This window comes from Oncorhynchus nerka, linkage group LG13 (genome assembly GCF_034236695.1).
Source record: "Oncorhynchus nerka isolate Pitt River linkage group LG13, Oner_Uvic_2.0, whole genome shotgun sequence".
Classification (NCBI taxonomy): Eukaryota; Metazoa; Chordata; class Actinopteri; order Salmoniformes; family Salmonidae; genus Oncorhynchus; species Oncorhynchus nerka.
Genome location: NC_088408.1, coordinates 69953872 through 69975077, shown reverse-complemented (window position 1 = coordinate 69975077; position 21206 = coordinate 69953872). Strand labels below are relative to the sequence as shown.

The 21206-nt window shown below is 44.1% G+C and overlaps 1 pseudogene; it reads right to left on the bottom strand.

Annotated features, from left to right (window-relative positions):
* LOC115140004 (calcineurin-binding protein cabin-1-like) overlaps positions 1–21206 on the bottom strand; it is a 94337-nt pseudogene that overhangs the window by 16472 nt on the left and 56659 nt on the right.

Sequence of the window (21206 nt, the reverse complement as noted above, 5' to 3'; positions counted from 1 at the left end):
TGAGTCATGACCACAATCCTCATCTGTATAAATTATGCTAAATAACTGTCAATTGCGAGCTATGGTAGCCTACCCATCGTTTTCTCCCTCCAGTATAGTGTACTGTGGTTTAAGTCACCACGACAACAGGATGAGAGATGCGGAGGCAGGGCTGTGGGGGGGCATAAATCAGTCACAGACAGCAAAATAACTGATGATTTTATAAAGAATGTGAGAGATGAACACAAAGCTCAGCTGTGATGATTATAGGTTAGGGTAAGCATCACACTCACACAAAGCTATTATAATGGCCTTTTTTCTAGTTTCACGTTGGATATAACTTGCATTTTAATGAATTGAAAATCACTGTTGTGTCTAGAGTTTCTGCATCTGGCGACAGAAGAAACTTGTGTTAAACTTTCCCCATAGAATGTAGCATTGCCTTTCATGTGCAAATAAGCAATGCTGTGCATACCAATGAAATACACAGTTCAAACCAATAAACATTTCTGCAAAGTGTGAAGACGAAGAGGACAAAAGGGAATATTCTTAATGCACAGGTACAGAGAAGACTTCAAAAGCCCTGGGATCTACCCGGCTAGTCCTGTGGCTGAGAACACTGCTCATCTTACTACAGACAGAGACTGTATGTTAATGGGCCACACGGTCTCACGTTGTGAAAAGGGAGAAGAATGTCAGTGAGTCCATTAGGAAACTCAATACTCTGATCTAGTTGACTTCTTCTGCAGTCAGTCACTGCTGCGCTGCTCACCCATGTAGCTCTGCAGGCATCAAAATCAAACAGCACAGCACCCAAATAATAAGGGCAAACAGAACTAGCACAACTCCCCAGCTAGTTATCTCCCTCAGTTAGGCTACAGTGGTAAACAAGGTTACAGTGAAAGGGTCCAAACAACTGTCGCCTTGTGTCATCAAATCTTCTTTGTTATTACCACAGACGTCTTTCCTATATAGCAAGTCACTAGCAGTCAGACATTCCCAGGAGTGCATGATTAGGTTTGGCTAAAGTAATTGAAACTCAACTGACACATATGCAAACGGGTGCTTTGAAAACAATGGAAAGTTGTCAAAAGATAAGTTACAGCAGGCTTAGGGGAAAAGAGTGAAATGGCATGGAATGTGCAATGCAAACAGAGGAGAGGAAAATACATGCGTTAACATCTAGATAAATAAACAAACATGCATCAAAATGATTAAGTATCTCTTTAAAAACGGTTTGTTTCCAGATAACAAAGAGGTGATAGAACAGAATATGTGATGATTAACAATCACTGAATCAATGCTGTTCCAATACTTATTGAGTAGCGTACTGTATCATTCCCCCAGGGCATCTATCCATGGCTGGCAATTAGAGCTGCACAATTCAGCAAATTCACATCGAAATTGCAGTATTGACAACTGCAATATTTAAGGTTGAGTGGTATCCAGATGTTCATCTTAGTAAGGCAAGATGGCGTCGACAGAGATAGTCGCCTCGCTTCGCGTTCTTAGGAAACTATGCAGTATTTTTATTTGTTACATATTACTGTACGGTCGGAATTTGAAGCACAAGCATTTCACCACACTCGCATTAACATCTGCTAACCATGTGTATGTGACCAATAAAATTTGATACTATCATACCGTTTCTGTACCATACTGGGGTAAACAGTATTACCCAATGTGCACACAAGGGGTGATATGTTTTGATGCAAAAAAAAAAATTTATCTTGATACAGGAGGTATTGAATGTCTTTGCTGTAACCATTTTAATTTCAACATCTAGCCACTTAGCTAGCAAGTTAGCAAACCAAATGCATAGCTGTAGCCCTGAGATGGATATAATCTTAGATTTCTTATATACAAAAAAAATAAAAATGCAACATGCATCAATTTCAAAGATTTTACTGAGTTACAGTTCATATAAGGAAATCAGACAATTTAAATAAATTCATTAGGCCCTGATCTATGGATTTTACATGACTGAGAATACAGATATTCATCTGTTTGTCACAGATACCTTAAATAAAAAGTAGGGGCGTGAATCAGAAAACCAGTCAATATCTGGTGTGACCACCATTTGCCTCATGCAGCGTGATATCTCCTTCACATAGAGTTGATCAGGCTGTTTGTGGCATGTGGAATGTTATCCCACTCCTCTTCAATGTCTGTGTGAAGTTGCTGGATATTGGTGGGAACTGGAACACACGGTTATATGCGTATGCTGAAATGGGTGACATGTCGGATGAATACAGTGCATTTGGAAAGTATTCAGACCCCTTAACATTTTCCACATTTTGTTACCTTACAGCCTTTTTCAAAAAAAAATAAATTAATGTTTTCTCCTAATCAATCTACACACCATAACGGCAAAGCGAAAAGAGTTCATATTTTTTTGCTCATTTATTTGAAATAAAAAACAGAAATACCTTATTTACACAAGTAATCAGACCCTTTGCTTATGAGACGCGAAATTGAGCTTAGGCGCATCCTGTTTCCATCAATCATACTATTATCCCAGTCTGCTGTTCCCACATGCTTCAAGAGGGCCACCATTGTCCTAATCCCAAGAAAGCTAAGTCAAGGACCATATCACCTCCACCCTACCTGACACCCTAGACCCACTCCAATTTGCTTACCGCCCAAATAGGTCCACAGACGATGCAATCTCAACCACATTGCACACTGCCCTAACCCATCTGGACAAGAGGAATACCTATGTGAGAATGCTGTTCATCGACTACAGCTCAGCATTTAACACCATAGTACCCGCCAAACTCGTCATCAAGCTCGAGACCCTGGGTCTCGACCCCGCCCTGTGCAACTGGGTACTGGACTTCCTGACGGGCCGCCCCCAGGTGGTGAGGGTAGGTAACAACATCTCCACCCCGCTGATCCTCAACACTGGGGCCCCACAAGGGTGCGTTCTGAGCCCTCTCCTGTACTCCCTGTTCACCCACGACTATGTGGCCAGGCACGCCTCCAACTCAATCATCAAGTTTGCGGACGACACTACAGTGGTCGGCTTGATTACCAAAAACGACGAGACGGCCTACAGGGAGGAGGTGAGGGCCCTCGGAGTGTGGTGTCAGGAAAATAACCTCACACTCAACAAAACAAAGGAGATGATCGTGGACTTCAGGAAACAGCAGAGGGAACACCCCCCTATCCACATCGATGGGACAGTAGTGGAGAGGGTAGTAAGTTTTAAGTTCCTCGGCGTACACATCACGGACAAACTGAATTGGTCCACCCACACAGACAGCATCGTGAAGAAGGCGCAGCAGTGCCTCTTCAACCTCAGGAGGCTGAAGAAATTCAGCTTGTCACCAAAAGCACTCAAACTTCTACAGATACACAATCGAGAGCATCCTGTCGGGCAGTATCACCGCCTGGTACGGCAACTGCTCCGCCCACAACCGGCTCTCCAAAGGGTAGTGAGGTCTGCACAACGCATCACCGGGGGCAAACTACCTGCCCTCCAGGACACCTACACCACCCGATGTCACAGGAAGGCCATAAAGATCATCAAGGACAACAACCACCCGAGCCACTGCCTGTTCACCCCGCTATCATCCAGAAGGCGAGGTCAGTACAGGTGCATCATAGCAGGGACCGAGAGACTGAAAAACAGCTTCTATCTCAAGGCCATCAGACTGTTAAACAGTCACCACTAACATTGAGTGGCTGCTGCCAACACACTGACTCAACTCCAGCCACTTTAATAATGGGAATTGATGGAAACTGATGTAAAATATATCACTAGCCACTTTAAACAATGCTACTTAATATAATGTTTACATACCCTACATTACTCATCTCATATGTATATACTGTACTCGATACCATCCACTGCATCTTGCCTATGCCATTCTGTACCATCACTAATTCATATATCTTTATGTACATATTCTTTATCCCTTTACACTTGTGTGTATAAGGTAGTAGTTTTGGAATTGTTAGGTTAGATTACTCGTTGGTTATTACTGCATTGTCGGAACTAGAAGCACAAGCATTTCGCTACACTCGCATTAACATCTGTTAACCATGTGTATGTGACAAATACATTTGATTTGATTTGAGTCCACCTGTGGTGAATTTAGTTGATTGGACATGATTTGGAAAGGCACACACCTGTCTATATAAGGTCCCACAGTTGACAGTGCATGTCAGAGCAAGCCATGAGGTAAAAGGAATTGTCCGTAGAGCTCAGAGACAGGATTGTATCGAGGCACAGATCTGGGGAAGGGTACCAAAAAATGTCTGCAGCATTGAAGGTCCCCAAGAACACAGTGGCCTCCGTCATTCTTATATGACCAACTGGCAAGTGTTTTCACTGACATTGTCAATCTCTTCCTGTCTGAGTCTGTAATACCAACATGTTTCAAGCAGACCACCATAGTCCCTGTGCCCAAGAACACTAAGGTAACCTGCCTAAATGACTACTGACCTGTAGCACTCACATCTGTAGCCAGGAAGTGCTTTGAAAGGCTGGTCATGGCTCACATGATTACCATTATCCCATAAACCCTAGACCCACTCCAAGTTGCATACCACACCAACAGATCCACAGATGATGCAATCTCTATTGCACTCCAAACTTCCCTTTCCCACCTGGACAAAAGGAACACCTTTGTGAGAATGCTATTCATTGACTACAGCTCAGTGTTCAACACCATAGTACCCTCAAAGCTCATCAATAAGCTAAGGACCCTGGGACTAAACACTTCCCTCTGCAACTGGATCCTGGACTTCCTGATGGGCCGCCCCCAGGTGGTAAGGGTAGGTAACAACATCCGCCACGCTGATCCGCAACACGGGGCCCCTCAGGGGTGCGTGCTCAGTCCCCTCCTTTACTCCCTGTTCACTCATGACTGCACGGCCAGGCATGACTCCATCATTAGGTTTGCCGATGACACAACAGTGGTAGGCCTGATCACCGACGAGACTTATTCTTATTTGTTATTCTTTTCTCATACTTTTGGGGGGATTTTCTTAAACTTAATTGTTGGTTAAGGGCTTGTAAGCATTTTACTGTATTCGGTGCACGTGACAAATAAAATTAGATTTTATTTAAATGTCAGAAGTTTGGAACCACCAAGACTCTTCCAAGAGCTGGCGCCCGGTAAAACTGAGCAATCAGGGGAGAAGGGCCTTGGTCAGGGAGGTAACCAAAAACCCGATGGTCAATCTGACAGAGCTCCAGAGTTTGTCCGTGGAGATGGGAGAACCTTCCAGAAGGACAACCATCTCTGCAGCACTCCACCAAATCAGGCCTTTATGGTAGAGTGTCCAGACGGAGCCACTCCTCAGTAAAAGGCACATCAAGGCCCGATTTTTCTCCAAAAGGCACCTAAAGAGTCACAGACCATGAGAAACATGATTTTCTGGTCTTATGAAACCAAGATTGAACTCTTTGGCCTGAATGCCAAGCGTTACATCTGGAGGAAACCTGGCACCATCCCTGTGGGGATGTTTTTCAGCGGCAGGGACTGGGAGACTAGTCAGGATCGAGGGAAAGATGAACAGAGCAAAGTACAGAGAGATCCTTGATGACACGTGCTCCAGAGCGCCCATGACCTTAGACTGGGGCGAAGGTTGAGAGGATCTGCAGAGAAAAATGGGAGAAACTCCCCAAATACAGGTGTGCCAAGCTTGTAACGTCATCTTCAAGAAGACATGAGGCTGTAATCTCTGCCAAAGGTGCTTCAACAAAGTACTGAGTAAAGGGTCTGAATACTTGTGTAAAGGTTACATTTCAGTTTATGAGGTACTGTGTGTAGATTGATGAGGAAAACCTTTTTTTAAATACATTTTAGAATACGGCTGTAACATAAACAAATGTGGAAAAATTCAAGGGGTTTGGATACTTTCCGAACGCACCGTATATGCAGGTCAGGAAGAACTGGGACATTTTCAGCTTCCAGGAATTGTGTACAGATCCTTGCAACATGGGGCCGTGCATGATCACGCTGAAACATGAGTTGATGACGGCGGATAAATGGCACGACAATGGGCTTCAGGATCTATTCCAGGTATCTTTGTGCATTCAAATCACCATCGATAAAACTCAAATGTGTTCGTTGTCCTTAGCTTGCGCCTGCACATACCATAACACTACCATAAGGGACTTTGTTCACAACGTTGACATCAGAAAACTACTCGCCCACAAGACACCATACACATGGTCTGCGGTTGTGAGGCCGGTTGGATGTACTGCCAAATTCTCTTAAACGATTTGAGGCGGCTTATAGTAGAGAAATGAATATTAAATTATTTGGCAACAGCTCTGGTGAAAGTTCCTGCAGTCAACATGCCAATTGCACGCTCCCTCAAAACTTGAGACATCTGTGGCAGTGTGTTGCGTGACAAAACTGCACATCCCTATTAGTGAGCATTTCTCCGTTGTCAAGATAATCCATCCAATTGACAGGTGTGGCATATTTTACATTTACATTTAAGTCATTTAGCAGACGCTCTTATCCAGAGCGACTTACAAATTGCATATCAAGACGCTGATTAAACAGCATGAGTATCACACAGGTGCACCTTGTGCTGGGGACAACAAAATGCCACAGGATGTCTCATGTTTTGAGGGAGCGTGCAACTGGCATGCTGACTGCAAGAATGTCAACCAGAGCTCTTACCAGAGAATTTAATGTTCATTTCTCTCCAAAGTCGCCCCCTGGCTCCCCAGTTGGTGGGGCTAACACCCAAGTGGGTAGGCTGCGTCTCTGCCCAGTCATGTGGAATCCATAGATTAGGGCCTAATGCATGCATTTCTATTGACTGATTTCCTTAAATGAACTGTAACTCAGTAAAATCTTAGAAAATTGTTGCATGTTGCGTATATTTTTGTTCAGTGTAGTTTTACAGACAAAAAATACCTGTGTGTTGGAGTGGTGTGGGTGTACCCCAACAACAGATAGGTGTGACCGTATAATGCTCATAAAAAAATATGAACGCTAGTAGACCACTGAATGGCCAGATAATTTAGATCTTAACATCTCGTGGATGGGAAAGACAAGAGGCAATGAACCTGAAGTTTAACTTGAATTGTGTGACTTCTCCACACATCCCTCGAATAGCTTCAATCAAAGCCCAGATGTATAAATGAGGTCCTGGCTTTGGAAGACATCTCCAGTCAGATGAACAGATGAGAATATGATATCTGGGGCAGATCTATTTGTGCAAAGTGCTTTGATTCAACTCCTGGGATGTGATATACACTCAGTGGCTAGTTTATTAGGTACACCCATCTAGTACCGGGTCGTACCCCTCTTTGCCTCCAGAACAGCCTGCATTCTTTGTAGCATGAATTCTACAATGTGTGGCGTTCAAATGCTGCTCAATTGGTATCAAGGGACCTAACATGTGCCAGGAAAACACTCACCACACCATTCCACTACAGCCACCAGCCTGTACCATTGACACCAGGCAGGATGGGTCCATGGACTCTTGCTGCTTACACTAGATCTGGACTCTGCCATCAGCATGACGCAACAGGATCCGGGAATTTGTTGAACCAGGCAATGTTTTTCCACTCAAATTGTCCAGTGTTGGTAAGTGTGTGCCCACTAGAGCCGCTTCTTCTTGTTTTTAGTTGATAGGAGTGGAACCTGTTGTGGTCGTCTGCTGCAATCACCCATCCGTGACAAGGACCGACGAGTTGTGTGTTCCGAAATGCTGTTCTGAACACAATTGTTGTACTGCGCAGTTTTTGGCCCGCCTATTAGCATGCACGATTCTTGCCATTCTCCTTCAACCTCTCTCATCATCAAACTGTTTTCACCCACAGGACTGCCACTGACTGGATTATTTTTGTCTGTCACACCATTCTCAGTAAACCCTAGACACTGTCGTGCGTGAAAAGCCCAGAAGGCCGGCTGTTTCTGAGATCCTAGAACCGGCGCGCCTGGCACTGACAATCATACCATGCTCAAAGTTGCTTAGGTCACTCGTTTCGTTCATTCTAACGTTCAATCGAACAGTAACTGAATGCCTCAATGCCTGCTTTATATAGCAAGCCACGGCCACACTGTCTGTTGGAGCAAACCATTTTCGTGAACGGGGTGGTATACCTAATAAACTGGCCACTGAGTGTACGTACCACAGGAGGTTGGTGGCACCTTATTTGGGGAGGACAGGCATCAAACACATAGTTTGCAAGTGTTTTGATGCCATTCCATTTGCTCCGTTCCAGCCAATATTATGAGCCGTCCTCCCCTCGGCAGTCTCCACTGGTATGTACATATTGCATGTTTACATTTGTGAGTGTTGTATTTGTATGGGGTCCATGTAGGTGTAGGGTATATGTATGAAATGTAATGTACTTTGTGTTGATGTGTATGTGCACTGTGTTTGTGGACCAGGTCATCCCCCATACCTGTCGTTGTGCTGACGTGGCCATCTGTATCTGGCAGAACTTCACGGCTTGGTCCAGCGCCACGTCCTCATCCACCTGTCCACACCATGCGGGAAGAGAAGAGAACAGAGACAATCAGAGCAGAGCAACACACCGTTTACACAGCCACCTTAGCACCGCTGATGCTGCTCTGGGTAGCTAACAGATATGGAAAAAGGCCTTTCTCAGAGTGAATGTGGCCGTGGCAACAGGAGACGGCGGCCCTCAATAGGCCTCTCTCTGTGAAGGCTGGCTGCTCTCTATCTGCCAGACTGTAGATGTCTGTGTGAGAGTCAGGAAGCTGATGCTGCACAGGAGAAGCACACATGAAAGCTAGTCTCCATGTTCACCTCTCCCTCAGACACTCTACACCATTATGTGGTGGTGTGGTGGTAAACGCTGTTTGGTTCTGCATTGACCACACGCTGTAGGTGGAACCCTCTAGATTGTAATATGCTGCTGCCACAGGAAATGGCCTGTGGAATGAGTCTAGGGCTGTGACAGTCATGACATTTTGTCAGGCAGTAACTGTCATGCAAATAACTGCCAGTCTCACGGTCATTGACGTTAATTAACATAAACCAGTTTAGCGTTGCTGGGCGTCCACCCTTAGCCTACAAGCCACTGAAGAAGACCTTTGGAACATCTACAATTTAAGAAGTCGAAAAAAATCTATAATTAATACAGCCTACACCATCAATAAATCCATTGTTCCTTTTAGGCAGGTCTAAAGAAACAACCTATGACAGGAAGAACATTTGACCCATTTCAGAAGAACAGAACAGCATATTCTGAGTAATCCTTACGTTAAGCCCTGATCTGGCTATGCCATATGGCTGAGGGCTAGACTAGTTAATTTACACTAGTTAATTACAATATTTGCTTATAATTCCTGTGGCATTTTATAGTACGAAGACTACAATTGAAGATAGCTGAATAAAATAGAAAGGATATTTTTCCCAAAAATGATTTCTGAGGGACATATTTACATTTACATTTAAGTCATTTAGCAGACGCTCTTATCCAGAGCGACTTACAAATTGGACACATGCGGCAATTGTGTTGAGCGGTTAACAAATATATATGCTATATGCTTAATTTAGTTATTTATGCAACTTCAGTTGTGATACAAACCTTAGGATATATTAGAAATTAAAACATGTAGCCTAAGGCTGCATGATGTGACTAATGACAATTTGAAAAAAAGTTGCATGAAAGGAATGTGCTCGCTTTGCTCTGTTTCTTGCACAGGCTGCACACACTTCATCAGTCTCTCATTCACAATTTGACAAGTACATCAGACTCATCTGAATTAATTCTGGCCTTTACATATAGCCTACTAATATGTGTGGAATTGTTTTTGATTAATGTCATCCATAGCCTGCACTTAAATAGTGAATGGAGGTTACGTTTTTTAATATGCCAGGTAGGCTACACCGGTTGTAAAGTGGATGAATGTGCTTCATTTTAAGAATTGAGAAATAAATATGGCAGCACGCGAAAGCTGGAATCCTCTTTTAAATAATGTCCAGTCAAAACTCTTTTCATACTCGATTACGCAATGGCTGGGCTTATAAGAACAGTGTCACTGGGCTCTGTGCTCTCCAACCCTGTTCCAGGGACCCTGGGCCTATAGGCTATGCTTAGAGTTATTTGGCCACTTTAGGTGTCATAAGACAAACGTATCAACATATATTAGGCCTTTGCTACATGATGCATGAGAGTTTTAAAAAATGCATTGATATAGTGATAATATTCTTACCCATCAGACTATTCTCGATTTAATCGTGTTTTTACAAACAGTGCATTAGGAAAGTTCTCAGACCTCAACTTTATCCACATTTTGTTACGTTACATTACAGCCTTATTCGGAAATGGATTAAATAGTTTATTATTCCCTTATTAATCTACACACAATACCGCATAATGACAATGTAAAACAGGTTTAGACATTTTTGCAAATGTATTAAAAATAAACTTAAGTACTCAGACCCTTTACGCAGTACTTTGTTGAAGCATGTTTGGCAGCGATTTCAGCCTCATGTCTTCTTGAGTATGACGCTACAAGCTTGGCACACCTGTATTTGGGGAGTTTCTTCAATTCTTCTCTCCACATCCTCTCAAGCCCTGTCAGGTTGGATGGGGAGTATTGCTGCACAGCAATTTTCAGGTCTTTCCAGAGATGTTCAATTGGGTTCAAGTCCAGGCTCTGGCTGGGCCACTCAAGGACATTCAGAAACTTGTCCAGAAGCCACTCCTGTGTTGTCTTGGCTGTGTGCTTAGGGTCGTTGTCCCGTTGGAAGGTGAACCTTCGCCCCAGTCTGAGGTCCTCTGGAGCAGGTTTCTATCAAGCATCTCTGTACTTTGCTCTGTTCAGCTTTCCCTCAATCCTGACTAGCCTCACAGTCCCTGCCTCCGAAAAACATCACAGGATGATGCTGCCACCACCATGCTTCACTGTAGGGATGGTGGCAGATTTCCTCCAGACGTGACGCTTGGCATTCAGGCCAAAGAGTTCAATCTTGGTTTCATCAGACCAGATAATATGGTGTTTGTTTGGAAATGTTTCTCATGGTCAGAGTCCTTTAGGTGCCTTTTGGGACACTCCAAGTGGGCTGTCATGTTCCTTTAACTGAGGAGTGGCTTCCGTCTGGCCACTCTACCATAAAGACATGATTTGGTGGAGTGCTGCAGAGACGGTTGTCCGACTGGAAGTTTCTCCCATCTCCACACAGGATCTCTGGAGCTCTGTCAGAGTGACCATCGGGTTCTTGGTCACCTCCCTGACCAAGGCCCTTCTTCCCCGATTGCTCAGTTTGGTCGGGCGGCCAACTCTAGAAACAGTCTTGGTGGTTCCAGGGTTCTTCCATTTACGAATGATGGAGCCCACTGTGTTCTTGGGGACCTTCAATGCTGCAGAACTGTTTTGGTACCCTTCCCCAGATCTGTGCCACAACACAATCCTGTCTCAGAGCTCTAAGGACAATTCCTTGGAGCTCATGGCTTTGTTTTTGCTCTGACATGCACTGTTGACTGTGGGACCTTATATAGACAGATGTGTGACTTTCAAAATCATGTCCAATCAACTGAACTTACCACAGGTGGACTCCAATCAAGTTGTAGAAACATCAAGGATGATCAATGGAAACAGGATGCTCAATTTAAAGTCTCATAGCCAAGGGTCTGAATACATACGTAAATAAGGTACAGTTGAAGTCTACATACACGCAAGTTTTAGTCATTAAAACTAGATTTTCAGCCACTCCACAAATTTCCTGTCAACAAAAAATATAATTTTGGCAAGTCGGTTAGGACATTTATTTTGTGCATGACACAAGTCATTTTCCATAAATTGTTTACAGACAGATTATTTCACCACTCCAGTTGGTCAGAAGTTTGCATACACTCAGTTGACTGTGCCTTTAAACTGCTTGATACAATTATGTAATGGCTTCAGAAGCTTCTGTTAGGCTAATTGACATAATTTGAGTCAATTGGAGGTATACCTGGGGATGTATTTCAAGGCCTACCTTCAAATGCAGTGCCTCTTTGCTTGACATCATGTGAAAATCTAAAGAAATCAGCCAAGACCTCCACAAGTCTGGTTCATCCTTGGGAGCAATTTCCAAGCGCTTGAAGGTACCACACCACGTTCATCTGTACAAACAATAGTATGCAAGTATAAACACCATGGGAGCACACAGCCTTCATACCACTCAGGAAGGAGACACGTTCTGTCTCCTAGAGATGAACGTATTTAGGTGCGAAAAGTGCAAATCAATCCCAGAAACAGCAAAGGACCTTGTGAAGATACTGGAGGAAACTGGTACAAAAGTACCTATTTCCACAGTAAAACGAGTCCTATATCGACATAACCTGAAAGGCCGCTCAACAAGGAAGAAGCCACTGCTCCAAAACCACCAGAAAAAAGCCAGACTATGGTTTGCAACTGCACATGGGGACAAAGATCATACTTTTTGGAGAAATGTCCTCTGGTCTGATGAAACAAAAATAGAACTGTTGGCCATAATGACCATCATTATGTTTGGAGGAAAAAGTGTGTGCGAGCAAGGAGGCCTACAAACCTGACTCAGTTACACCAGCTCTGTCAGGAGGAATGGGCCAAAATTCCCCCAACTTATTGTGGGAAGCTTGTGGAAGACTACCCTTAAACGTTTGACCCAAGTTAAACAATTCAAAGTCAACGCTTCCAAATGCTAATTGAGTATGTAAAACCTTAGACCCACTGTGTACGTGATGAAATAAATAAATAATTCTCTACTATTTTGACATTTCACATTCTGAAAATAAAGTGGTGATCCTAACTGACCTAAGACAGGGAATTTTTACTAGGATTTAATGTCAGGAATTGTTCAAAACTGAGCTTAAATGTATTTGGCTAAGGCGTATGTAAACGTCCAACTTCAGCTGTATCTGTAAAAAAAAAAAAAAGAGTATAAATTAGCAACATAAAAAAAGATATGTTTTGCTTTGTCTTTGTGGGGTACAGTGCATAGATTGACGAGGAAAAATTCATTTAATCCATTTTAGAATCGGCTGTAACGTAACAAAATGTGGAAAAATGTAGCACGCTATTCCCGCGGTTCATTTTCATGCCAGCCAAGTAGGCTACTCAGGTTGTGAACCAATGTTCTTAATATTAGGAAAGTTGAGAAATAAATATACTAGACCTAGCCTATAGAAAGCTCATGGGATCCTCTTTTTAATAGAGGCCATCAAAACTTGCGCAATTGCATAGGTTATAGAAATGTTACGCAATATGGGCTTGTAGGAACACTTCTTTAATTCCATGCATCAATGACTTGGCAGACCTGGGAGCCAAATACTGGGAGGACTGCAAGAGGCAGCACTCTGAGACAGAGGTTGGTTACACTGGAGAGCTGTCGTTTTGGATGCGTTTTAGAGGAAGCCCCCCCCCTCCCCCCTTAGCGTGGTAGAGTGGAGGAGTGGGCTATTCGAGAACTTTTCTAGCATAACAGACCTATGAGGGCTTGCCTGAGCACAAACATGTCAGATTAAAGCTGAGCCAAAGCTAACAAACTTTTGACACAACCTGCCAACTGCTCTTGCTCTGTACTTTATATTCATGGCTATTGGCTACATCACTGAACTGTAAAACAGATCCAATGGCATGAAACAAAACTGCTGTGCTGCGCAAAAGCCTTGTGGAATTGGGTTAGAAGCTAACTTTTAAGAGATGGCTTGTATTTGGAAAGTGAGAAGCAAGGTGACGAATTTGGCACTAATACTGTAATTTCGCTTCCCTAAAAACATGTTAGGGAAAAGCATGTAGTGTCACTGACTCAACTGTACTAAGAAAGTTGTGTCAAGGCTTGCTCACTTTGTTCAGGAGATATGTAAGCCCTATTAGAGTGTGTCAGAACACTGTCATGTTACCCCTTTCCAGCCACAGGGGGAAAAAAGTAATTTCCCTTGATCGCAAAACATGGGAAGCAAATCTCAGCCAAAGTCTCAGCACACTTTCCAATGGTTTCAATATTATTAACTTGCAAAATAGCATCCGTCAGTGTGCGTGTGAGAAAGAAGAGAGAGAAGTGACACTGAAAGAAGCTAAATAGAGCGAGGGATGTAGTAGCTAGCCATCTCCCTCTCGTCAGCTTAGTCGTAGCCCCTCCATCCTCTGTGGCCTCCCACTCCAGCTCCATCTCTGTGGCTTGACACATAGCCAATGTCATACCAGGTTCCCCACGGTCAGCATTGATCACTAGCTATGCGTCTAGAGGCTGATGAGAGCTGTGCTCAAACAACACCCTCAATGCCAGCCAACAGAAAAGGAGAAGTTGGCTCAGATGCAATACACAAAGTAACTAATCCCTCTATTATTTGATCAGTTCTGCTATGCAAGTGGAAGAAATTATTAAATTAAATCAACTCAACATTCCGGTTACAGTGCTGCAATAGAAATGTCCCTTTTTTCTCAGTCTATCAAACGGAATCTCAAGAACTAGTAGGGTACCTACTTAATACAACAGTGTCAGTTCTTGGAAACAGAAGTCCAAACTGAATCAGAAGTTTACGTTTAGCTTCAGAGTCAGTGAGCGGGCAAGACCATGACTGGTTCTACACAAGCAGTGCCAGTGCACTAGAAAGGGTCCCAATCACAAAGCACAAAATCATTTTGCTGTCTTGACCAACCATAGTAAATAAAATGCACAACCTTCACCTTTCAAACAGGTAACAGTTGTCTCAGAAAAACAGGAAACCAGTAATTTAGTCAGTGAGCAATAAATCTGTGTTGTCTGCTGGTAAGACAGAAATAATAAATGGGTCATTCTCTCTGTCTGAATCCACGAAAGCCATTACTGGGCCACGTAATACAGAAGACCTTTCATCGGAAATGATCAATTCCATCACTGTTGGAAAATAAGACATTTAGAATAATTGACATTTAGAATAATAAACACTTTGTACAGTTCCCTATAAGCTAGGTCAGGATTTACAAAATGTAATGAAAACACCAATTAAATTTAGGGTGAGATGTCCTAATGCTTATAATGACTTATTTTGCATTTTTAGTCACTTCGCAAACGAGAGAGCAAATACAGAGCAATTTACAGGAGCAATTATGGTTAAGTGCCTTGCTCAAGGGCACAGGCAGATTTTTCACCTAGTCGGCTTGGGGATTCAAACCAGCGACAGGCCCAATGCTCTTAACCGCTAGGCTGCCTGCTGCCCTTTTATGATTATACTTATGCTTATGAGCTGTAAATATTAATAGTGCTATTTGTGTTAATATCTTAGTTAATACATGTAGCACTGGGAAGATGATTAGGCTAAAAGTGGTCTCGTGTGCTATTTGGTTCCTTATGAAAGTATTTTATAGCAGTTGCATGAGTAGGGAAAGTCCCCTCTGTGTTTCAGGTCTCTTTGCTAAATCAATATCAAAAGGGATTTCCCAAAACCATTTCCTTTTTCAGTGAGTATATATTATGTGTGCATGACATGGCACAGTTATAAATCAATTGTTGATGGGAGAGAGAAATGTGGCTGTAAACGTGACGGTAAACAGGGGAGTTTGCGACAATTACTCATAAAAGTACAGCATACCTGCTTGATGAGCATGTATGTCTCTGACATGATCTTCTCAATGCGCCCCAGGTCGTAGGTCATGACGTTCTGGCCCTGCTGCCACACCCGGTAGGCATCCAGCAGAAGAGTTTCGCCTGACTCCGCGTCATCCAGGAGCTTCCTCTTCCTGCTGGGCCTGCATAGCGCCCCCTGAGCTAGTCCCTGCTCTGCTCCGCTGGCTAACACTGGGCCCTTAGCTACCGGGCACTGGAGCTGCTGCTGCTGCTGTCTGGAGCTGATGCTCAGGTCCTCCAGAGAAAGCTCCGGTGCGCGGCTGCTCTCAACCACTTTCTCCCCAGGCACCAGGACAGTTCTGGGAGACTCTGTGTATGGTTGTCTGCCCTGTGAGTCTGTGGTCTTGGAGAGACGCCCCCAGTGGCCAGCATCCAGCTCCATGGGCTCCTCTGGCCCTGCTCTGGCCCACTCACCCACAGCAGCCTCCACCTTCCCAGATGGAGTTCTCTGCTGCTGATCCCCCCTGTTTCTGTCTGTGGCCAGCAGGGCTGGCTGTGTCTGAGGGGTCTCCCGGGACCCAGAGTCAGGGCCTGGGGCAGTGACCTGGGGTTCCTCAGTGAGCTCAGGCTTCTTATGCAGTGCATGACTGCTGTCCTCTGCACTGGGCCTGTTGGACGTGTCCGCGGTTGTCATTTCCCCCATGGAGGGCGCAGGCACTTCGGAAGGCTGCTCTGACACCTGAGAAAGAACAGAGCCCGTCACAACACAAGTAAGAGCATGCTGAAACTATAAACTACGGAGCTGCTTTCAGCTCCTCTCCAAGTGTGTAGAGTGCTTTGGTTGCAAACCCCTGTGAGTTTGTTCAGATTGTCCTCCAGGAATTTTACAGCTAGGAAAAATGCTCTCTGGGCCAAAACCTGATGATCCACATCCCGCAAATACTTCCTTTAAGACATGAGAGAGAGAAAGGTAAGAGAAGAGTAACAAATTCACACAAAAAACACTAGAAAAAATGGTTGCCATGAAAAACAGAGAAACATGGTTGAGTCATGAGAGATCCTTACTTTCCCTGGTCAGGGGTTCCCTGGAGCATGAAAGAGAATTTTATCAGTGTGTCGTGGTCCTTCAGCTGAGACAGCACCTCCAGCAAGAGGACGATGGATCGGTTCATATGAGATGCAAAACTGCCAGGGCGATCAATCTCATCCACTGGAATATGCCAGATGCCCTGAAGCAGGAAGGAGGGGAAGAAGAGGGGGAGGAGGAAAAGGAGGAGTCGAAGAGGCAACAGTTCACTAACACTGTTTGGTAGCGTGTCATGGAGACCGGCTTATGTATGACCTCACCTGTCAGGCTAACTAGAGTTCTGTTTCAAAACATATTTTCCACTAACACACTCACAAGGCCAACAGATCCCTGACATGAGCTTTTCAATGTGCCCCACTGGTGGGTTTTCAGTTTAATTAAAAAAGTGCAAAAGCTCAACTGAAAAGTGGATGTACCTGATATTTATTTTTACATACATGGGATTTATTTTACACAGACTGATAGTGAAGGAGGGCAAGAGAAAAGGAGAGAGGGAGAGAAGTGTGACAGTATATTGTTTTAGGCAATATATTAACCACCATACCTCTCCATGTATGAGCATATTACCCAAGATCTGCAGTGCAAGTTTCAAGATAATGATTTTATTTCACCTTTATTTGATCAGGTAGGCCAGTTGAGAACAAGTTCTCATTTACAACTGCGACCTGGCCAAGATAAAGCAAAGCGACACAAACAACAGAGTTACACAAACAAAGGTACAGTCAATAACACAATAGACAAATCTATGTACAGTGTGTGCAAATGTAGAAGAGTAGGGAGGTAAGGCAATAAATAGGTCATAGAGGCGAAATAATTACAATTTAGCATTAACACTCGAGTGATAGATGTGCAGATGAGGATGTGCAAGTAGAAATACTGGGGGTGCAAAAGAGCAAGAGGATAAATAACAATGTGGGGATGAGGTAGTTGGGTGTGCTATTTACAGACTGGCTGTGTACAGGTACAGTGATCGGTAAGCTGCTCTGACAGCTGATGCTTAAAGTTAGAGAGGGAGATATACGACATTTTGCAATTTGTTCCAGTCATTGACAGCAGTGAACTGTAAGGAAAGGTGGCCAAAGTAAGTGTTGGCTTTGGGGGTGACCAGTGAAATATACCTGCTGGAGTGCGTGCTACGGGTGGATGTTGCTATGGTGACCAGTGAGCTGAGATCAGACGGGGCTTTACCTAGCAGAGACTTATAGATGACCTGGAACCAGTGAGTTTGGTGACGAATATGTGGTGAGGGCCAGCCAACAAGAGCATACAGGTAGTAGTGGTGGGTAGTATATGGGGCTTTGGTGACAAAACGGACGGCACTGTGATAGACTGCATCCAGTTTGTTGAGTAGAGTGTTGGAGGCTATTTTGTAAATGACATCGCCGAAGTCAAGGATCGGTAGGATAGTCAGTTTTACGAGAGTATGTTTGGCAGCATAACACAGTGTCCAAAGAAGGGCCAGATGTATACAGAATGGTGTCGTCTGCGTAGAGGTGGATCAGAGAATCACCAGCAGCAAGAGCAACATCATTGAAATATACAGAGAAAAGAATCAGCCCGAGAATTGAACCCTGTGGCACCCCCATAAAGACTGCCAAAGGTCCGGACAACAGGCCCTCCCGATTTGACACACTGAACTTTATGTGAGAAGTAGTTGGTGAACCAGACGAGGCAGTCATTTGAGAAACGAAGGCTGTTGAGTCTGCCGATAAGAATACGGTGATTGACAGAGTCGAAAGCCTCGGCCAGGTCGATGAAGACGGCTGCACAGTACGTCTTTTATCGATGGTGGTTATGATATCGTTTAGGACCTTGAGCGTGGCTGAGGTGCACCCATGACCAGCTCAGAAACCAGATTGCCTAATGGAGAAGGTACGGTGGGATTCGAAATGTTCGGTGATCTGTTAACTTGGCATTCAAAGATTTTAGAAAGGCAGGGCAGGATGGATATAGGTCTATAACAGTTTGGGGTGATGCGCTGTTGGCCGGGGTAGTCAGGTGGAAAGCATGGCCAGCCGTAGAAAAATGCTTATTGAAATGATCGATTATCGTAGATTTATCAGTGGTGACAATGTTTCCTAGCCTCAGTGCAGTGGGCAGCTGGGAGGAGGTGCTCTTACTCTCCATGGACTTTACAGTCTCCCAAAACTTTTGGGAATTAGTGCTACAGGATGAAAATGTCTGTTTTAAAAAAGCTAGCCTTAGCTTTCCTAACTGACTGAATATATTGGTTCCTGACTTCCCTGAAAAGTTGCATATCGCGGAGGCTATTTGATGCTAATGCAGAACGCCACAGGATGTTTTTGTGCTGGTCAAGGGCAGTCAAGTCTGGGGTGAACCAAGGGCTATATCTATTCTTAATTCTACATTTTTTGAATGGGGCATGCTTATTTAAGATTGCGAGGAAAGCACTTTTGAATTAGTGCTGGTGAGAGGAAAGTAATGGCAACAGCTAAATGCGTGCTCATTTTACTCACGCAACACAGAGAACACTGATCATGTGCATGGGTCCTTCAATAAACACATTTTTTAACATACAGAATTATGAAGCAAACATTCTGGCCAGCTGGTAGAGGACCATGTTTAAATATCCTTTAGGACCAGGGGTGAAAATAATGCGATTCATTCCACTTTCACCCCTGCTAAGGTCTATAGGTAACGGCATGCACAAACCTGAATAAACTCTGGGTTTAGGTGTTATTACAGAGAAACAACAGGTTCTTTCATGTATTCACTGGACACGGGCTGGTAAATTAAATATTTTGTGCTGCACATCGACCTGAGACGTACCCCACACCAGTGTGTCGCCAGTGGTTTATGTTAATGTAAGCCCTAGTGTAATGATTATGTTTCCACGTCAGGAGTGTGACACTAGACTTGGAGCGAGCAGAATCTACAACCTCTGCATCATCAAGACAGTTGCTTCGTGAGAAGGTGTTAAAGATCACAGTTATCCATTGTTATGTAAATGAAAACTGAAAAGTACCAAGTGCCTTGATCCGCTGGAGCCATGGCCCAGTGAGACACGGCTGTCAGCGGTGTAAATCTCAAATGGAAACTCGCCACAGTATTTCTTTGTGTGTATGTAGCATGTGCACAGCTTAATGCTACTGCAGACTCCTTCAGGCACTGGGCTGCTAATAGGGCTGACACCAGCAAACAATTAACAGGGGGAAAAAATGGGCAAACCCACAGGAAAGAAAGAGAAAAAGGAGGTGAAAAGGCAACTGTGGAATTGGAAAATGGGAGCCCTAATGAGAAAACGGAAAGAGTTGCTGTAGGGAGAGACAGTGCCTGAAGAGTGGAGGTGGGGGTGGACTGGGGACTGACCTCAGGCAGGCATAACAGATCCCGCCCCAGGCAAGCAGCCTCATTAGCGGTGTGTTCTGTCTGGGTTCAGGTTGGTTCAGGGAACCAGAGAGCAGCAGCACATCAAACACACATTGACTTTTTCATTTCAATATCTCTGAAGGATTGGTAAGTCTTCAGAGCACGAGGAGTATCACAGGTAACGATCAATCAGATCTGAACACACGTTATCATTTGACAGCATATGTGACGACCAAAAAACCCAGTGCACACGTCATCCCAGCAGGTGTGTACAGGCAAGGTTCGGTGCTCCACAGCAGAGCTGACTATGTGAGCTGAGCGCTGATTATGTTCTATGTGCAATTTAAAAAAATACTTTGTAATGAGCAGCTTAGAGGTGTATACGAAAGGGAGGAGAAGCTGGACATATCATGATGAAATAAAAATACATGATATGCCTCCACAGAAGCAACTGGCCCGCCCCAACACCTGAGAGCCTCTTCCTACCAAACAGGTCCACATTGTCTGTTGACATTTTCACAGCCTTTGGTGAGAAGCCAGGCAGGAAAGAAATGCTAAACATAACAGACTTAAGAAATGAAATTGCATTCCTGAGTCATCTGCCTCGTGCAGTCAAGAGACAAAAGCCATTTATCAATATTAATGAACATCCTTCAATAATGATCAGGACAATCTGGAAGAAATAGGACAGGCGATGTGATACGTTTGTAGATCAGAGCTCTGCTGGATGGATGTATGTGGACACCTCTTCAAATTAGCGGATTCGACTAATTCAGTCACACCCGTTGCTAACAGGTGCATTAAAATTGAGCACAGACATAAAATCTCCATTTATAAACATTGGCAGTAGAATGGCCCGTACGGAAAAGCTCAGTGACTTTCAATGTGGCACCGTCATAGGATGCTCCCGAGTGGCGCAGCAGTCTAAGGTACTGCATCTCAGTGCTAGAGGCGTCACTACAGACCCTGGTTCGATTTCAGGCTGTATCACAACCGGCCGTGATTGGGAGTCCCATAGGGCGATACACAATTGGCCCAGCATTGTCCGGGTTAGGGCTTGGCCTTCATTGTAAATAAGAATTTGTTCTTAACTGACTGGCCTAATTAAAGGTTAAATAAAAAATAAAAATGACACCTTTCCAACAAGTCAGTTTGTCAAATTTCTGCCTGGCTAGAGCTTCCCCGGTCAACTGCAGGTGCTGTTATTGCGAAGTGGAAGCGTCTAGGAGCAACAATAGCTCAGCCGCAAAATGGTAGGCCACACAAGCTCACAGAACAGGTGCTGAAGTGCGTTGCGCATAAAAATGGTCTGTCCTTGATTGCAACACTCACTACTGAGTTC